Source organism: Macaca mulatta, chromosome 2 (genome assembly GCF_049350105.2).
Source record: "Macaca mulatta isolate MMU2019108-1 chromosome 2, T2T-MMU8v2.0, whole genome shotgun sequence".
Classification (NCBI taxonomy): Eukaryota; Metazoa; Chordata; class Mammalia; order Primates; family Cercopithecidae; genus Macaca; species Macaca mulatta.
In genome coordinates, this window is record NC_133407.1 from 150727475 (window position 1) to 150745290 (window position 17816).

The 17816-nt window shown below is 50.1% G+C and overlaps 1 long non-coding RNA gene across 1 annotated transcript; it reads left to right on the forward strand.

The window, feature by feature from the left end:
• Positions 1–1655: 1655 nt before the first annotated feature.
• On the forward strand, positions 1656–7724 carry LOC144339283 (uncharacterized). The gene is made up of 6 exons (XR_013414177.1): positions 1656–1900; positions 2347–2575; positions 4688–4813; positions 5260–7082; positions 7208–7323; positions 7545–7724. It is a non-coding gene; the product is annotated as an uncharacterized LOC144339283 (long non-coding RNA).
• Positions 7725–17816: the final 10092 nt, after the last annotated feature.

Sequence of the window (17816 nt, forward strand, 5' to 3'; positions counted from 1 at the left end):
TCTGTTGCACATAGTAGGTACTGATAGCTTCTTGTAGAGTGGAAAAAACAAACTTTGGGCAGAGGTTTCCTGAGAACTTGTCCTGTCCCCTTGCCTCCCTTAGGGGTGCCCACCTGCAGCAGGTCCTGGGAAGGCAAACCGCCTGCCTTGATTTCCCCAGAGCTCACGCAGCTGGGTCACATTAAGGACGGTAACATTAAGATCACGAACTTCGGCTTAGGTACCACATTCCATGAGGGACAGCAGCTGACAGCCCTTTGTGGCACCTACCCCTACCTACATAGCCCTAGAACTCTTCCTGGGCCAGGGCTACCAATGCCCCGCCATGGATGTTTGGAGCTCGGAGTAACGTTACATCACATGTGGGCGAAGTTCTGCCCTTCCGCTAATGCAGTGTTAGGGTCTTCACTGCAAAACGTTAAAATGGAAGATATTTTTCCCCAGTATACTTTTCCTGAGGTCTCAAAAAGCCTCAATAATAAACTATTAACAGTAGATAGACCCCAGGGAGCAGACAGCACTAGAAGAAGTGGTGAGGGAACTGTGGGTGAACAGTGGCCAGGAGTTGCCTCTGACAATATATGAAGAACAAATCCTAGACCACTTCAACCCCAAAACAACCCAGCTCTTGGTGGCCATGGGATTCCAGGCTGAGAACCTATCTGTTGCAATCAAAGGAGAATGATTCAGTTTTCCCATGGCATCCTACATTATTTCAGAAGAAACAAAACGAAAGAAGCAGTTTACTATCAGACCACAGTCCCTTCCTTTTGGGGTTCCCAACTGTTTTTCTCTATCCGTTGAAGTTTCCACCTTTTTTTCTCCCACTGAAGCGGACTCACAGCATTCAGCAGAAGAGCCCCTTTCTGGCCAGTGCACCTGCCGGCCTGCAGAGGAAGCCAGAGAGCTTCAGTTAAGCCCCCCAGCACGATCCTGTGGCCTCCCTTTCCGCCCAGAGCACCAGCAGCAGTGGTTCAGACCCAGAAATGTCCCTGACTCGCCAAGGCCCCCAGCATGACCCCGTGGCCTCCCCTTCCACCCAGAGCACCGGCAGCAGTGGTGGTGACCCAGAAATGTCCCTGGCCCAACAAGCTCCCTAGCATGACCCTGTGGCCTTTCCCTCCACCCAGAGCACCGGCAACAGTGGTGCAGAACCAAAAACCTCCCTGGTTCTGCAATCCTTTTAGTATGACCCTGTGGCCTCCTTCTCTGTCCAGAGCTCCAGCAGCAGTGGTGGAGACCCACAGACCTTCCTGGCTCACCAAGCCCCCCAGCATGACCCTGTGGCCTCCCCCTCCACCCAGAGCAGCAGCAGCAGCGGTGGTGGTGATGCAGAAACCTCCCTGGCTCAGCAAGCCTTCCCCATGACTCTGTGGTTTCCGCCTCCACCCTGAGCACCAGCAGCAGCAGTGGTGATCTGTAAACATCTCTGGCTTAACAAGGCCCCAGCAGGACCCTGGGGCTTCCCCCTCCACCTAGAGCACCAGCAGCAGTTGTGGAGACCCAGAAACATCTCTGGCTAAACAAGGCCGCCAGCACGACCCTGGGGCTTCCCCCTTCACCCAGAGCACCAGCAGCAGTGGTTCAGACCCAGAAATGTCCCTGACTCACCAAAGCCCCGCAGCATGGCCCTGGGGCTTCCCCCTCCACCCAGAGCACCAGCAGCAGTGGTGGAGACACAGAAACGTTTCTGCCTCAACAACCATCGCAGAAAGCCAGCATCCTCCAAGCTGGGCAGCCAAGGTTGTGACGTCAGCCAAGCCAGCAAGAAGCTGGTGCTGCTGCAGAGCTGCCAGGATATGCCTTTTCACTTTATTAAAATGTTTTTTCCTGTGTCCAGCAAAGAAAAGGAGGAATAAGATCACCCCAACATAGGTACACGGCTGAAGACAAAAATCAAGTAGGTGGGGCGGTCAAGCCACACTTCTTGCATTTTACTATATTTATTCTGTCTTTAGTAGCATTATTTTAATTTGCAAATCATGCTTGTATTTATTCCTGGGGTACAATGTGAGGATTAGATAGATGTGTGCACTGTGGAAGGAGGAAATCCCGCTACTTAGCATCTCCACCACCTCAGAGACCAATTCCACATGATGTCCTGGAAGTGTTGATCTAAAAACGTTGACCCCATAGAAGTAGCAAGTAGATGGATGGTGACCAGGGGCAGGAGAGTGGCAGAGGGAGGGAATGGTGGGGGGGTTGTTGGTCAAAGGACCAAAGTCTCAGGAAGGAGGAAGAGGTTTTGACATCTAGGGCACAGCAGAGTGACCAGAGTCAATGAGAGTGTCTTGCATTTTGCAAAACACCTGAGAGAGTCCGTGTCAAATGTCTCCCTGCATTTAGATTGGAGAGGACAAAGGCTCTGAGGTCCAAGAACATTGAAACCTGACAGTGGACACCAACAGCTGCAGGGAAGAGCCGGGCGAGATGCCCACGCTGCTGTGTGCCCAGCAACATTGGAGCCTGCAGCACTTCTCCCCTGCCCTGCTCTATTTTATCTTTTTTAAAAAAGATGGTTCCTGATAAATGACCATCTCTTCCAAATCTTGTAGTAGCATTGGAAAGGTGGCAGGTGGGTCACAGATACTTCTGCTGCTTTGCGCCCTCCTTGCACAGAACAGGGGCTGTGCACAGCCTAGTTTAGGCGGCATGCAGTCATGTGGTTCTCGCTATTATGCAGAAAGCCTGAAAGGAAAGGAAACCTCAGAGAAGAATCAGGGTGACCCCACCTGCAGTGAATCATTACCAGTGGCTCTGAAGGGCTGAGGCTCTGAGCGGGTGCAGGGCAGAGTCCCACACGTTGTGCATGGTCTCCCCACACTCACACTACCTGGTGAGCATTTTCAGAAGGACCAGTGGCCCCTTGAGGTCCCAACTGCCTGTGTTAATCCTTCTGAGAGGTTCCCAGGAGGATCCCAAAGCCCTGGGAACCAGGCTGTGCTGGGGTCAGTGGCGGGGTGTGGTTCCCAAAGTGCCTTAGGGGGTCACTTGTGCTGCTGGGCTCCTGACTGTCTAGTGCGGCATTGGCCTTTCTGCTGCAATGGTTTCCCCTTTTGCTAAAAGCAGCACGGAGCCATCCCCCTCAGAGGCCTGATGGAGGAGTGAGCCTTCATCCAGGCCCAGGTGGAAGGGGTGCTTCTGGGTGAGGCAGGCGTCCTGGGGGTCTGGGGAGGGTTGATGGCAAGACACAGCAGCAGCCTGGAGGGATGGAGGGGGTAGTGGGAATGGGGGCTTTCATAAGGCAGGTTCCAGTTTCCCAGGAACCCAGTGTTTCCATGTAAGGCAGTGAATCTATGGGTGCAGATGCCCATCAACACCCATCGGGGAGCTTCCTCATGGGTTCCTAAGGAGCCTGAGGAAGGTCCAGAAGGCACCACCCTTGTGCATGGCCGGCATCTAGGTGTGCCCAGCCTTGAGCATGCGGTGACTCTGCCCACTGTTGATTCAGGTAAGATTCTCCTTCCCCAATAAAGAGCAGGACCAGGTAGCAAGAAGCAGTCTCAGGATAGGATGGGAGTGTTGTGGAGCCCCTTGTCTCCCCAGTGAGCTGCTGTCCTTTAAATCCACATTGGGGGTGAAGGTCCCTCAGGTGTTAATACTGGATCTCCCGCCACTCAATGCCAGTTTGTACCCCAGAAAGAGGGCCCCTGTGGGTTCTGCTTGAGCTCCCCAAGGGCCCATCAGGGTCTGTCCCTCCACCTTGCTGCTGTGCCCCCTCTGGAAGTGCCGTCCTGTGAGAGGGCACCTTCCCAGGCCTGACTTTTACTATCACTGGACAAGGCCAGAATTGTTTCTGGCTGTGACCTGTGCTAGAGCTTGACATCTGCTCTTCAGAAGCCAGGGCTTGCAGCCCATTGAGCTGGGCTGGGTCAAGGGACTATAGGGAAGGGCACCAGGGCAAAAGCCCACAAACAGAGAAACTCCCTTCAAGTATCCACCTGGGCCAGCATGCAGGCCGGGCAACCTTGGCTTGTTCATCATCCTTTGCTACCAGCAGCCTCCATATGGCAGACATTCTTCTCCTGGGGGACTGACAGCATGGAGGGTGGGGAGCAGGCCTGAGCAGGGCGGGTTCCCTAAAGACAGCCCAGAGAGCAGGCTCAGATAGTGGGGGGTGGGTTCAGCTCCACTGTCCAGGTGAGGAAACTGAGCTGAAGAGAGATCAGATAGCATCTCCAGTGAAATCTGGCCAGAAACAGAAGGCAAAGGTTTGCTGTTTACCCCGTCCCAGGCTGCCCCACACCCACCCAGCCACTTCCCAGTACTCTGCTTTGTCCCCATTCTCAGGTTCTTAAGTCGTCCTGTTTTACACCTGTCACCCCTCCTGGAACAGGGACCTTGCCTCCTTGACAGCCACACAGCCCTGGCACCCAGGAGGCCCTCAATTAATATCTGTGGAATCAGTGAGACCCTGGGATTCAAGCCTGAGGTGTGTCTGCAGAGCATTGGAAGTGCAGCCTTGGGTCCGTCCCCAAGGTCGCCTGATAGAGCAGGCCTAGGGATCCGCAGGGGCCGTGGACGCCTACGGTGACTCTCGGGAAGGCTGGTGGGACTGTCACTAAGCTTATTTGCCTGTCTAGTCTTGGGGATCCTGAGCTCCCTACTGGGCAAGTTCGCAGGGGTTCGGCTGTGCCTATGGGTCTCTGACTCTGCCTCCCAGTCCCGGCTCTGACTCTTTGCCCAGGCTGGGCGGGGCTGTCGGCCACTGGGAGCAACGCCCCGCACTGCGTCACTGCCACCTGGCCCCGCCCCTATCTCTATGGAGACCCGAGGCCGCTCGACCAGAGTTCAACAGCTGCTCCAGAGCCTGGTGCATATAAATCTTCTATACACTTGCTAGTATGTGTCCCCTTTTTCCCCAGACCTCCTCCTGTGCAACACAGAATGATGAAAATCTAGAAACAGGAATCTCACTCCCGGCCTAGCCAGGACTAAGGTTTTGTGACGGGGGGTGAAGTGGGAGGAAAAGCAAACCCCTTCAAACCAACACCTAGTCTAGAGCCTGATCAAAGTGCCATTCAAAGCACGACTCCTCCCTTTACTTTCCCATAACCCGAGAATTCTTTCTGAAAAAGGTGGCCCTTGAGAACCATCTAAAAGCATCACGGGGTGGAGGGGCAAGGGTCCTGAGAGCTGGTCTTGCCATCCCTTGTCCCAGTTTTCTTGAAGCCAAGCTCCAGAGAAGAGGCGGGGCCCGTGGGGCTTTTGGATTACACTCCAAGTCCAATTTCCAATCCAGCAATCCTGCCCTCACAGGCTCACTTCATCTGTCCACCTGGCAAAGGAAGGGGCGGGTCGGCCCATGCCCCCTGCCTGGCTGCAGAGGACAACCATCAGAAGGGTATCTGTGTAGCCGGGGCCCCAGAACCATGTCTGTGTGGGAAGAGCCCAAGGAGCTGCAGCCCTGTAGCCTCAAGAAGAGCGTGAGCGACCCAGCCCCCTTCTGAAACCTAAACCGAATTCTGGCCTGTGAAGGTTGTGAAGGCCTCCAAGTGGGTCTTCCTGCTTCCCCATCTTCTGAGGCCCAGGCCTTTCTCAGAGCCTCCGTGGGTCCCACCCCTGGTCCCTTCCCGCCTCAGGCTATGTGACAGTATGATTCCCCACCTATTTGTTCATTTCCACTGGAAATACTAGTAAAACAATTCCTCAGCCTCGACCCTAGGGAGCGACCCCCACTAAACCAGCTGATGTGGGACCCCTGGGTCAGTGCCGGCCAGAAGACACTGCTGACACCATACAGAGACCCTGGACACCTGTGTCCCCTATAACCCTGGTCATGGTGGCCATGGGATTCCAAGCATCACACATCTCGGAATCAATATTCCCCCCACAAAAAATACACATATGATTATCCCATGGCCTCGTACCTAATCCTGGGGTACAGGAGAAGTGCAGAGGAGGAACCGCTCCAACATTGGAGGCCACGTACCTAATCCTGGGGTACAGGAGAAGTGCAGAGGAGGAGGCGCTCCATCACTGGAGCACAGTCCCTTCCTCCTGGGGGTCCCACCTGTTCTTCTCCATCTGACAAAGTCCACCTTCCCCGTGGAACCAAAGAGAGCTCAAAGGGAGCCGGCTGTTCCCACTTTTAAGTTTTGGCTGCCCAAGAAGGGCGAGAAGTGAGGGCAGAAGCCCACAATTCCTGCTCAGAACTCTTCCTGGGCTGGGGGTACCAGAGCCCTGCCACGGACATATGGGGCCTCGGCGTCCTCCTCTACCATATGGTGGCCGGCGCCCTGCCCTTCTATTCAGGGAACACGATGGACCTCAAGAATAAAATTCTCACAGGAAGCTACCATGCCCCACCATTCTTTTCCCCCTTCGACTTGAAAGACTCATTCAAAAACTACTAACACTAGACCCCAGGGAGTGGCCCCCACTGAAAGAAGTTATGAGGAACCAGTGAGTGAACTGTGGCCAGGAGATGCCACTGACAACATACAAAGAGCCACTTCTGGATACCAGAACTCCCAAACAACCCAGCTCACGGTGGCCAAGAACAGGATTCCAGGCCAATAACATCTCTGTGCCTATAAAAAAAAAAAAAGCATTTCACTATCCTGTGGCCACCTACCTCCTTTTAGAACAAACAAAAGCAGCAGTCCACCATCAGACCACAGTCCCTTCCCACCTGTCCTTCTCTAGCCACTGAAGTTCCCACCTTCCCTCTCCCACCGAAACAGGCTCACAGCGAGCCAGCGTGTCCCATATTCAGCATTCAGCAGAAGACCACTGTTCCCGCCAGTGCCCCTGCCAGCCTGCAGAGGAAGCCAGACAGTTTTAGCAAAGCCCCCCAGCATGACCCTGTGGGCTCTCCCTCCACCCACACCACCAGCAGCAGTGGCAGAGACCCAGAAACGTCCCTGGCCCAGCGAAAACCATCGCAGGAAGCCAGTGTTGTCCAAGCTGGGCAGCCCGAGGCTGTGATGTCAGCCTCACCACCAAGAAGCTGGGGCTGCCGCAGGGCTGCCAGACGATGCACCTTTCAATTCTGTTAAGATTTTGTTGCAGGTGTCCACCGAAGAAAAGGAGTAATAAGATTGCCCCAACATAGTTGCACAACTGAAGACAAAAATCAAGTAAGTGGGGAGGTGAAGCCACACTTCTTGTATTTTACTGCATTTATTCTGTCTTTATTAGTATTATTTTAATTGGCAAATCATGCTTGTATTCATTCATGGGGTACAATGTGAGGATTCGACAGATGTGTGCACCGTGGAATAAGGAAATCCCGCTACTTAGCATCTCCACCACCTCAGAGACCAGTTCCACATGATGTCCTGGAAGTGTTGATCTAAAAAAGTAGACCCCATAGAAATAGTGAGTAGATGGATGGTGACCAGGGGCCGGAGAGTGGCAGAGGGAGGGAATGGGGGGGGGGTGTCGGTCAAAGGACCAAAGTCTGGAGAGGAGGAAGAGGTTTTGACATCTAGTGCATAGCAGGGTGACCAGAGTCAATGAGAATGTTTTTTGTTGTTGTTGTTGTTGTTGTTTTGCAAAACACCTGAGAGAGTCCGTGTCAAATGTCTCTCTGCATTTAGATTGGAGAGGACGAAGGCCCTGAGGTCCAAGAACATTGACAGTGGACACCAATGGCTTTGGGGAGGAGCGTGACGAGATGCCCACGCTGCTGTGTGCTCAGCAACACGGGAGCCTGCAGCACTTCTCCCCTGCTCTGCTCTATTTTATCGTTTTTAATAAAGATGGTTCCTGATAAACAACCATTTCCTGCAAATCTTGTAGTAGCATTGGAAAGGTGGCAGGTGGGTCACAGACACTCTGCTGCTTTGCGCCCTCCTTGCACAGAACGTGGGCTGTGCACAGCCTAGTTTAGGCAGCATGCAGTCATGTGATCCTCTCAGTTTCTCAGAAAAACTGAAAGGAAAAGAGACCTCAGAAGAATCAGGGTAACCCCACAGCGAATCATTACCAATGGCTCTGAAGGGCTGAGGCTCTGAGCAGGTGCAGGGCAGAGTCCCACACGTTGTGCATGGTCTCCCCACACTCACACTGACTGGTGAGCATTTTCAGAAGGACCAATGGCCCCTTCAGGTCCTGTCTGCCTGTGTTAATCATGCTGAGAGGTATCCATAGGGAAGGGGCTCCAGGCACCAAGGCAAAACCCACCCTTTCCAGGGTCCACCGAGGCCAGGCCTCAGGAGCCATGGGGCCCTAGGCACAGGCCGGGCAACCTTGGGTCATTCATCTCCCTCTACAGCCAGCGGCCTCCTTTTGTGGAGACATTCTCAGGAGGGACTGACAGCCATGGGGATGGGGAGGAGGCCTGAGCAGGTTGTGCTTCCTAGAGGCAGCCCAGAGAGTGGGGTCTGGCAGTGGGGAGGGCTCCAGCTCCACTGTCTAGGTGAGGAAACTCAGGCTGAAATCAGGTAGCATCACCAATGATACACGACCAGGAACGGATGGCAAAGATTTGCTGTTTCCCCCATCCCAGGCTGCCCTGTGCCCACCCACTTCCCAGTACTCTGCTTTGTCCCCCTTCCCAGGTTCTGAAGTCGTCCTGTTTTACACCTGTCACTCCCACTGGAGCAGGGACCTTGCCTTCCCCACAGCCACAGAGGCCTCGCACCCAGTAGGCCACAGATCAGTATTTGTGGAATCAGTGAGATGGGGTTCAAGCCCGAGGTGTGTCTGCAGAGCATTGGAAGTGCAGTACTGGGTCCCTGAGGCCACAGGCAGAGGGGTCCTGGGGACCCACAGGGGCAGTGGACACCTACTGTGAGTTTCCAGAAGGCTGGTGTGACTGTCACTAAGTTTACTTGCTGGTCCAATTTTGGGGATCCTGAAGTTTCTACTGGGAGAAGCCAGAGTTTCTCACTTCAGCAGGTGCGGTGACCATCTGGCCCAGGGCATCATCTCTTTCTCCTGTCTGGCCCCTGCTTCCCCTCTCCTGCCACCTCCCCATGCCTCCCTGCCCAGGCCCGGGCGGTAGGGTGGGGTGGGGTGGGAATCTGTTGTAACCAGGGAAGGGAATTGCCCCCAGGCCCAGAGGAGTTTGGAGCCTGGGGTACTGTCACCGACAGCCCAGGACCCGGCAGCTGGGCCCTGCCCTGGAGTCTTCCTGCAGCAGGGCTCTCTTACCAGGGGCTGTGAATGTTTCCCCGGGGTGGGGCTAAGCCAGAGCCCAGAGGTTTGCCCCTGGGGCACGGATTCCCCAGCTCAAGGGCTTTAGCCCACGGGCTTTAGTGAAAAAGGCACAGAGGGGAGGACGGCTGGCTTTTCCCCTGCAAGGAAAGGAGCCCCAGGGAAGGCATTCCTGCTCTGGGGACTGCCTCCCTCCCCTACATAAGAGCCAGCCAAGGCAGAAGCTATGCCAAGCTGACCTTGATCTCTGCCAGGGAGGCTGAAAGAACATCCAGCCCCACCTGTGGTCCCCTCCTGCCTCAGGCTACGCTACATCTAGGCCTGCCAGGGAGACTGGTCTCCTCACGAGTCCCCCTGCACAGATGTCTAAATGTACAGAGTCCCAACAGAACACACACAGGGATAAAAACTATATACTGAAGCAGGCCAAGCTGAATGCTGGTGCCTCCCTAGGACACGACCCAGCCATGAGGAGCAGGCTTAGGTTCATTTTTGCTGAGTCTGCAATCAAATCAAGAAGCCTCATTTCTTTGGCTTTGTGGTCTCAGCACCAAGCACTTAGGAGGTGCATTTGTGGAACCTCCTGCGTGGCCTCTAATTCTGGCATGGCTCTGTGCTTGTCACTCAATCCTACTGGCTGGCTAGACCACCTTGCCTTGGCCTCTCCTGTTAGGAATCAGGTTGACTGTCTCATTGAATATTGTTGAATCAAGGAGAGTCTCATACCCCAGGTAGCAGGTAGTGACCTCTGCATGGTACAGTCCTTGTCAGGACCTTTGTCCTCCGTGACCAGGCTCCAGGTCTGAGCTGGCATTTTCGCTCTTTCGGATGCTGGTTGTAAACACTGTGGTTTCCTTCTCTGGGTCCCCTTCTCAAGGTTTTCCTCTGCATCTTGCTGGTCGGGAATTGCAGCAACACTTAAAGTATTCCCAAGTGTGAGGTTCTTTCAGCAAACACTATTCATTCATTTATTCAATAAATACTTACTGAGCTTCTACTCCATGTGCCCGGCACTGTTCGAGTTGCTGAGCAGTTACCACAGTGCACAAAACAAGAAAATTCCTGTCTTCAGGGTTCCGATTTCAGTGAGGAAAGCCAGACAATAATGGTGGTAAATAGAGATCATATGTTGTATGTTCAACTGGAAATGTGCTTAGGAGAAAGATCGAGCTGGGGTGGGTGGGTGGTGTTGGTGTATTAGATAGAGTGGAAGCAAAGGCTTAAAAGAAGTGGGTGAGTGAGCCGTGTGCGCATCTGGGAAGAGCCGGCCTGGCCTGAGGGCTCAGCCAGTGCAAAGGCCTGGAGGTCCGAGGTTGCCTGAATCGTTGGGGGAATGGCCAGGAGGCTGGTGTGGCTGAAGGGAAGCTGGCGGAGGGTAAGAGGAGGCAAGGACTCAGAGGTCAAGGGAGCAGGAGTTCGCACAGGGCCCTGAAGTACTCTGCCTTTTACACTGGCAGGGAAGCCTCTTCTGAGCAGAGAAGGAATGCAATGGGGACCTGGAGCCCTCTGGATGCTGTATGGTCTGGGGACCCAGGAGCGGGTGGGTGGAGGGAGCCCAGAGAGGCCACTGCAAGGATCCAGGCAAGTGATGACAGTGGCAGGACCAGAGGGGTGGCAGCAGGAGTGGGTGGGGGGAAGGGCTGGCTCCTGGACATCCCTTGAAAGTAGGGCCGACAGCACTTGCTGACTATCCATTAGACATCACCATGGCACTGCTGTTCCCATGCCTGTCACATCAGGTCCCCACGTTTGTCCTAGCATCTGTCATCCCACACAGGGTCGGTGCTTTCTGTGTGTGTGGCCGAGCCTCAGCTGTCTTGCCCACTTGGTTCCCACCACCCCTGAAGCCAACTGATGAAAGGCCACCTGAATTCTGCTCAGAATTGAGTTAAATGGCTACCAGTCATTATTCCGGAGGTCACAAGATTTGCAAGTTTCCCAATTCACTATTATAGAACCTAATATTGGCCTTTTGAAATGCAACCCTTTCATTTCAACCAAAAATCCTTTCAGGTTTTTGCATTTCTGACAACTGGATGGTCCCGCCTGGACCCTCGACTGTTGGCTCAACCAGTCCTGTGGCCCCACCTGGAAACAGATTCAGTGCACAAGCAGCCTTTCCCACAACCCTATGACTGCATCCCCAGCCAGTCAGCAGCACCCATTCCTCTAGCTCCCACCCACCAAACTACCCTGGTGAAACCCCAGCCTCCACATTTTCAGGGAGAGTGATTTGAGTAGCAGCTCCGTCTCCCAGGTGGCATGGCCAGCCTCACATCAGTTAAACTCTTTATTGCAATGCCACAGTCTCAATGAGTTGGTTTTGTCTGTGCAGTGGGCAGGAAGACCCCATCAGGCGATTACAAACCATGAAGGAAGGTCAAGGTGAGAGCTGAAGCCAGCTGAACTTCCTGGGTGGAGTGGGGACTTCCAGAACTTTTCTGTTTAGCTAGATGATTGTAAAAACACACCAATCAGCATCTGTGTCTAGCTAAAGGTTTGTAGACGCACCAATCAGCACTCTGTAAAAAAATGCATCAATCAGCCCTCTGTGTCTAGCTAAAGATTTGTAAACACACCAATCAGCACTCTGTAAAGTGGACCAATCAGCCCTCTCTAAAATGGACCAATCAGCACTCTGTAAAATGGACCAATCAGCAGGATGTGGGCGGGGCCACATAAGGGAATAACAGCTGGCTAGCTGAGTCAGCAGAGGCCACCCTTTGGGTCCCCTTCCACATTGTGGAAGCTTTGTTCTTTTACTCTTCACAATAAATCTTGCTGCTGCTCACTTTTTGGGTCTGCTGTAACATTCGCCCTAAAGGTCTGCGGCTTCACTCTTGAAGTCAGCGAGACCACGAACCCATCGGGAGGAAGGGAGGAACGAACAACTCCGGTCGCGCCACCTTTAAGAACTGTAACACTCACTGCGAAGGTCTGCGGCTTCACTCCTTTAGTCAGCGAGACCACGAACCCACGGGAAGGAAGAAACTCCGGACACATCTGAACATCTGAAGGAACCAACTCCAGACACACCATCTTTAAGAACTGTAACACTTGAGGGTCCGAGGCTTCATTCTTGAAGTCAGCAAGACCAAGATCCCACCACAAGGAACCAATTCCGGACACAAAGGTTTTCTGATTATCATTCTGATTCTTACCAGCCTCCCAACTTAAAAAAACAAAACAAAACAAAACAAAACAAAAAAAAAACCACCAGTATGCACAATTTTGCAAGGCAAAGTGGGAAGAAAAAATAATTCAATACCCTTTGGCCCAGTAAAATTGCTTCAAAAACCAAGGAGAAAAAGGCCAGCGGTAGAAAGGGGTTCACTATAGCATTATTTGCCAATGCAAAGATAAAATGAATCTCAAAATGGGAAACATAAATTGTCCTGTGGTGAGCTCTACAGGAGAAATCAATCTAAGACATCATCGCTCACTCAGCCAACATTTTTTGAATGCTAATTCTCTGACAGGCCCTGGCACCTGTGTGGTGAAACACAGATCAACAAGACTCAGGCCCCCCTGCAAAAAGGTCACCGAATTGTCAGAGTTAGGCTAAGTGTCAGAGTTAGGCTACAGCAGCACAACTGTCTTGCAAAATGCTGCTGGGGAGGTGCGGAGAGAGAAGAGCCAGGAACCCGGGCGCAGTCTGGGAAAGCTCCCAGCAGGGGTCTGATTGATGGGTGGTGAAGAACTAATGAAATTCACCAAGAGGAACAGGTGTGTAGGGGGGCGCGGGCAGAAAAGGAGGGGAAAAGCAACAAAGAGAAACAAGATGTGAAGTGGGAAAAAGGCAAAGAACAAACAGTTCCAACCTACAATGACAACTGTAGAGAAGTTCCATGCAATCTCTGTATTGTTTTATTTGCTAAGAGCACTATAACTTTCGATTCATGGTTTGCATTAGCAAAATACTGTCAATAAATCTAAATCCATCAGAGGAGTGGCTAACTCAGCTCTAGCACATCTGTACCATGGAGCCATTGACGGAAGAATGCATAGTTCTATAGGAGCTCATGTGAATTGATCTCCAGAGTATATTAAAAGAGGAAAGTAAAGGACAGTGTGACTAGAATAAGCATATGTGTTTGTGATGGATGTCTTTTTTTTTTTTTTTTTTCTTGAGATGGAGTTTTGCTCTTGTTGCCCAGGCTAAAGTGCAATGGTACAATTTCTGCTCACCGCAATCTCCGCCTCCTGGGTTCAAGCGATTCTCTTGCCTCAGCCTTCCGAGTAGCTGAGATTGCAGGCATGCGCCACCAGGCCCGGCTAAAATTGTTAGTAGAGACAGGATTTCTGCATGTTGGTCAGGCTGGTCTCAAACTCCTGACTTCAGGTGATCCGCCCGCCTTGACCTCCCAAAGTTCTGGGATCACAGGCATGAGCCACCACGCCCGGCCTGTGTTGGGTGTCTCTTTCTTAGTTATATTTACATCCTTCTGTGTTTCTGAAAGTACACACAAAAACAAGATGATATTTGCTCCTGAAGGAATCAGATGGGGTTAGATGAATAATTATGTTTACCCTTTGGAACCACTTATTCTTGTAGAATTTTAATTGTGCATATATTTCACCTGCTGGAATTGATCCACAGTTCTTGAAACTTTTGTTCTTTGTTTAGTTCCCTTTCTTTTTTCTCTTTGTGTTTCGGTTTGGTATGTTTCTGTTCACCTACATTCAAGGTCACTGATGCTTTTCTTGGTTGTGTTCAGTCTACAGGTGAGCCTTATCAAAGGCATCTTCATCTCTGTTACAGTGTTTTTCATTCCCAGCATTTTCTTTTTATTGCTTTTTAGAGTTTCTATCCCTCTGCTTGCATTACTCATCTGTTCTTGTCTGTTGTCTACATTTTCCACTGGAGGCCTTCACATATTAATCACACTTCTTTTAAATTTCCTATCTGGTAATTCCAACGTCTTTGTTGAGTCTGGTTCTAATGCTTGTTCTTCAGACTGTGTTTTCCGCTTGCCTTTTCGCTTGCCTTGTAACATTTTGGTCAAAATAGGGCATATTGTGTCAGAAAATGTGAACTAAGGCATATAGGCCTTTAGAGTGAGGTTTTTATGTTAATTTAGCTCGCAGTTGGGCTGTGTTTCATTTCTGCTGTAACTGTAGCTGCCAGAGGCTTCACATCCTTCTTGGTTCTCTCTTCTCTGTTGTCTTTGGGCTTTGCTGGATACCCTGCCCACTTCAGATCAAGTCTGTATCTTGCAGCTCTTTTGGATGTAATTGACAATTATTATCCTGAAGCACTGTTAGTTTGCTGGTAAGGTGTGGGAGAGGGGAAGAGTTCTACAATCTCGTGATCAAATTTCAGTCTTTTTTTTTTTTTTTTTTAGTGAGAAAGAGTTTTGCTGTGTCACCCAGGCTGGAGTGCAGTGGTGAGATCTCGGCTCACTGCAACCTCTGCCTCCCGGGTTCAAGCCATTCTCCTGCCTTAGCCTCCCTAGTAGCTAGGACTACAGGTGCCTGCCACCACGCCTGGCTAATTTTTTGTATTTTTAGTAGAAATGGGGTTTCACCATGTTATCCAGGATGGTCTCAATCTCCTGACCTAGTGATCTGCCCGCCTCAGCCTCCCAAAGTGCTGGGATGACAGGCGTGAGCCACTGTACCCGAACCCTCAAATCTCAGTCTTTTGGTGGGCCTGTGTGCCTAGGCTGTGACCTTCACACGTGTTTCTCCCTCTACTCTTTTAGGTGAGACAGGAAGGGTGATGAAGCTAGAGACAGAGAGCGGCCCTTCTTCCAGGTGGAATAAGGCTCTGAATGGCCCCTGGAGAGTAAGCCTTCGCCATACACGATGCTCTGGGCTATTTTACGATGGTTACTCTTCTCCTTCCCCTGCCAAAGCAAAGAGGAAATCTTTCCTGGCTCTTCACCATGAGAACCTGGTAAAGTAAAACCCACTCTAAGACTGTGGCCCAGAGGAGCTTCTCACTCTCATGCTAGTCGACTCTTGGCCTTTAGCAATTCATCAGAATTACTGTTTGAAAATTTCTACAACCTTATGGCTCCAGCAGCTTTTGTTCCAGGGAAGCAGATCTTGGGTGTGACTCTGTATTCATCTGTCTTTACAGATTTCAGGTAGCGGGTACAGTTTGTCCTGAGATTTCAGTTCTGTAATGGGCTCAAGAAAAGGCACTGGTTTTCGGTTTGCTGAGCCTCTTCCTTGTTGCATGGATGGGAGTGATGACTTCCAGGCTCTTTACACAGTGCAGCTAAGGCTGAAATTCTGTTTTGTAGTTTTCAGCATACATATCCTGGACATGTTATATTAGATTTCTACCTAAGAGTTTTGTTCGTTTTGTTTTTTAAACTCTTGTAAATGGCATTGTCTTTAAATTTTCATTGTCTAATTGTTCACTGCCAGTATGTAGAAATAAATTTGATTTTTGTATGTTTATCTTGTATCCTATAACCATGCTAAGCTCACTCATCAGTTCCAAGAGTTTTTGTAGCTTCCTTGTAATTTTTCTTTTCCTTTTCATTTCTTTCTTTCTTTCTTTTTTTTTTTTTTTTTGAGACAGGGTCTCACTCTGTTGCCCAGTCTGGAGTCTGGAGTACAGTGGTACCCTCACAGCTCACTGTAGCCTTGACCTTCTAGGCTCAACTGATCCTCCCATCTCAGCCTCCCGAGTAGCTGGGACTACAGTTAGGCACCATCATGCTCTTTTAATTTTTTTGTAGAGATGGGGTCTCACTATGTTGCCCAGGTTGGTCTTGAACTCCTGGGCTCAAGCAATCCTCCTGCCTTAGCCTCCCAAAGTGCTGGTATTACAGGTGTGAGCCACCACTCTCAGTAACTTTATTTTCTATGTAGAAAAATCACTAAGAGGCCAGGCATGTGATTCATGCCTGTAATCCCAGCACTTTGGGAAGCTGAGGTAGGAAGACTGCTTGAACCCAGGAGTTTGAGACCAGCCTGAGCAACATAGTAAGACCCCATTCCTACAAAGAAATTTAAAAATTAATTTAATGTGGTGGTGCGTGCTGTAGTCCCAGATACTTGGGAGGATCACTTGAGTCTAGAAGGTTGAGGCTACAATAAGCTGTGATGGCGCCACTGTACTCTAGCCTGGGTGACACAGTGAGATCCTGTCTCAAACAAAAGAAAAGAAAAATCAAGTAATCTGTGAATGGGTCCAATTTTATTTCTTCCTTCTCAACATCTGTGACTCATATTTATTTCCTTGTCTTATTGTACTGTCTAGGACTTCCAGTATAAAGTTGAATAGAAGTGGTGAGAGGGCATTCTTGCTTTATTCTGGATCTTAGGGGGAAAGCTTTCAGTCTCTCTCCCTAAACCTTATGTGTGATGTCAGTTGTAGGTTTTTTTGTAGATGTCCATTTATCAGGTTGAGGAAACTGCACATTTTAGTTGTGAATGGATATTGCATTTCATCAAATTCGTTTTCTGCATAAATTGGTATGATCATGTGGTTTCTCTTCCTTTATTCCTGATGTCTCAGTTTTCCTACTGGTATGATTCTCTTCTGTCTGAAGAAATTCCTTAAGCAATTCTCTTAGACCAGGTTTTCTGGTAATGAATTCTCTTTGTGTTATTTGAGAATGTCTTTATCTCATCTTAATTTCTGAGGGATATTTTTGCTGGGTATAGAATTCAAGATTGACAGTTTTTTCTTTCAGCACTTTAAGTATGATGAGACTCTGGTCTCATAACAACTCTGGTTGCATATATTGAATGTAACCCCATTTCTTCATGTGTAGAATCCATAAAGTAAGAGTAAGGTCATAGGGCTACCAAAGAAAGTATTTCTGTTCCCACCCTTATACTTTAAGAAATGTTTCCATTTGGTGACTTTCTGCTACATATAAGAGATCTGGACTCAATGTAACTTAATATAAACTAAAAAGTAAAGTAGGTTTCTGAGGACTACATTTTGAAAAATGTTCAGGGCTCTGGCTCTATTTTCGTATTCATCTGTAGGTTCTACCCTCCTCTGGCTTAGCTTGTTGGTCTCAAGATGGTTGCTGGTGGCAAATGCATCCTCACCCAAGTCCAGTAGGATAGAACAAAACTCTCTCTACCCTTCTGATTGCCTTCAGCCTAGTTGGGTCACATGCACACCCCTGGACCAATCATAGTTGACAAGAGAATGATATGCACTGATTGGCTTGAACCTGGGTACTTGAACCAATCAATGGCAAGGTGGACTATCTTAGTCTAATAGACCCTCTCCTAGAGCTTACCCTCCCTGCATGGGACAGGTGGAGTAAATCCCTTGGACAAAAACAAGATCTGCTAGTAAGGAGGAAGCAAGGATCTGCTAGTAGGGTGGAAATGGATAGTGGGTTGGTGTGACAGAGATTATGTGTGTTTACCACACTGTTTTCTTCTTTCTGGGTACCCAAGAAGACTACATTTCCCAGTTAGGTTGGGTCCCTGTGATTGAGATCTGACCAAGAGGGTTGGGGAGAAGTGATGTAAACCTCTTCTGGGCATCGCTCTTAAAAACATCTTGTGTTCTTTTCCAGTACTTTCTTTCTGTGGAGTTCTTACTCTTCCACAGTTAAGTTGGCATAGGTTCAGTATGGGGGAAGATTATCTGAGCTGCATGGAACTGAGATGTGAGTGAGAAATAAACTTTTATGACATTAAGCCTCTGAGATTTAGGAGTTTATTTATTGCTATAGCAAAGCACTGCCTATCTGGATCAATACAGTACAGCAGTGGTTTTCTCA